General features: G+C 46.3%; 1 protein-coding gene across 1 annotated transcript in view; it reads left to right on the top strand.

Moving 5' to 3' along the window:
• Positions 1–207: 207 nt before the first annotated feature.
• LOC101861179 overlaps positions 208–2625 on the top strand; it is a 5783-nt gene continuing 3365 nt past the window's right edge. Inside the window, exons 1-2 of the mRNA XM_013089871.2 lie at positions 208–375; positions 1579–1702. The gene's annotated coding sequence lies outside the window, so the exon portion shown is untranslated. The remainder of the gene's footprint in view (positions 376–1578; positions 1703–2625) is intronic.

Genomic DNA, 2625 nt, shown 5'->3' with positions numbered 1-2625 from the left:
TCTCTCTCTCTCACTCTCTCTCGCTCTTTCTTTGTATCTAGCTATCTACAGGTTTCCTCCTTCATCACCACTCCTTACAAAATCTTTAATAATAGAAGTAAATGTATTTTATGGGCGAAAAAATACATCATCAGACACCGTATATATTTAAACTGCTGTGAGTTAACAAACGACAATTCTAATCTATTCAACATGATCCTACCCCTCCCGACCTTCACCCCACAAAGATATACCGTCTGGTGGTGCTATTCACGGAGAAGCCCGTCCCTCCAGGCTCTAGCGGTCCCACCACGGCTACAACACACTCCCTGTCCTCCAGCTCTCTGTCATACCCATCAGACACCGCCTCGGAGATCAGCGACTCCGCCTCCTCAGGTATACCCTACGATTGTTGTTGTTGTTGTTGTTGTTGCTGCTGTTGTTGTTGTTGTTGTTGTTGTTGGTGGTGGTGGTGGTGGTGGTGGTGTTGGTGTTGGTAGTGGTGGTGGTGATGATAGTGGTGGTGGTGTCGGCGTTGTGTCTAGTTGTTGTTATTGTTGGTTGTGGCGGTGGTGGTGGTAATTGTGGTGGTATTGTTATTGCTGTAAATGCACGCGCACGCACACACAAGCACGCACACACACACATACACACACACACACACACACACACACACAAACTCTCACACACACACACACACACACACACACTATGGTCCTTTCTATGCATTCTAAAACTTCCAAAAGGTGGCTGTGTTAATTTGGAATCCATTGCGCCGAGAAAAACCGAGAAAACTCAAGAGTATCTTCACCTCATGGGAATTTATATTTTAACCTCAACGCACATCTTATTGATACAGATAGCACACTGCCAATCGGATTCACCGGACTAAACCACCCACCCACTCCCTCCCGCCCCACCATAACCCTCTCCACTCAACTCCACCTCACCCAACCCAAAACCACCCCACCCTCACCCCTCGCCAAACTTGAACCACCCTCACCCCTTGCCCTACCATCCTCATCTAGTGCCAGATCTGCGGCTGACATCGGCGATCATGGTTCTCCATTCATTCCTTTGCTCGGATGCTCTAAAAAAATCGACGTTTCCCTGATCTTTCCCCGTTATCCATTTGTTTAGGTTCCCTAAATAGGTTCATCTGGGCCTACCCCTGCCTCGTTTGCCTTCAATTTTGCCAGTGAGAGCTAGATGTTTAAGAGCTTTGACTATTCAGGTATCCCAGAAACCGCATTTGTCGTTTCCTGATTGTTTTTAACAGTGAGCGTCCCACGTGGGCTTCATCACCTATCAAGCACTGCCCCATTTGATTTTTTTCCTTCCACGATATTCTCAGCAGTCTCATAAGTTTAGTTTTATAAGAGTTTTACGGCACTTGCAACACAATAAGGTCATATACGTGCCGAAGATTAGAGGTATTACAAAGGAGTAACAAACATAGAAAAGACGATAGATGTTTGATAGGAAAGAAGGAGAGAACCACACCAGAGCACCCGTCAACCACCCACTCAGTCTCATAAGAAACCACATTGTTGCCCCACCATAACCTATTATCTGAATCCTCTCAAGCGATTATTTCAGGCTCTGCACGTCGCAGGCGAAGAAAGCTGAGCAGGCAAAGACGAAGTGCGCTGGCTCGTCAGACCACGGCAGAGTCTGGAAGGACTGTGAGCAGTAGTGTGGACGGTGCTGACACCACACACAGGTTAGTTGTTGCTGTAGGTACTGTTGCTGTTGCTGTTGCTGTAAGGATGAGTGTGAGGGTGATGGTGGTGGTGGTGGTGGTGGTCGTAGGATCATGTTGCTGTTTTTGTGAGGAAGAGGGTGAGGGTGAGGGTAGTGGTGGTGGCGGTTGGATGCTGTTACTGTTGTTGCGTTGATGGCACTGATGGTGATTTTGGTGGTTGTGAATATAGTGGTAGTGGTGTTGTGGTAAGATGCTGTTGTGTTAACAGTATTGATGATGGTTTTGGTGGTTGTGGTGGTTGTGATGGTGGTGGTAATGGTGGTGGTAGGACATTGTTGCTGTTGTTGTATTGCTGGTGTTGTATTATTGCTGGTACTGATGGTGGTTTTTGTGGTTTCGGAGGATATGGTGGTGGTAGGACGGTGTTACTGTTGTGTTGCTGTTGTTGATAGTGGTTTTTGTGGTTGCAATGATCATGGTATTGATGGTAGCAGGGTGTTGCTGCCGTTGTTCTGTTTATGGTACATGTACTGATGATTATGGTGCTTGTGGTGGTGGTGGTGATAGGATGTTGTTGTTGTTGTAGCATTAACGGTACTGATGGTGGTTGTGGTGGTTGCCGTGGTGGTTGCCATGGTGGTGATGGTTGAGGTAGGATGATGTTGCCTTTGTTATGTTGCTTGTACAAAATGTACTGATGGTGGTTTGTGGTGTTTGTGACGATGTTGGTGGAGGTGGTGATGGTGGTATTCGGAGATGATGTTGCTTTTGCTGCTGCTGCTACCGTTACTGTACCTACTACTGCAGTTACTACTGCTGCTGCTCCTGCTACTACTACTACTACTACTACTACTACTACTACTACTACTACTACTACTACCATAGCTCACCCAACTAAAAAAAATCATAAATTTTTTGTAAATAACTTTTGATTCCATTCA

Source organism: Aplysia californica, unplaced genomic scaffold, assembly GCF_000002075.1.
Source record: "Aplysia californica isolate F4 #8 unplaced genomic scaffold, AplCal3.0 scaffold00026, whole genome shotgun sequence".
Lineage (NCBI taxonomy): Eukaryota > Metazoa > Mollusca > Gastropoda > Aplysiida > Aplysiidae > Aplysia > Aplysia californica.
Note: the sequence above shows the minus strand (reverse complement) of the source record. Positions and strands in the feature narration are given on the sequence as shown.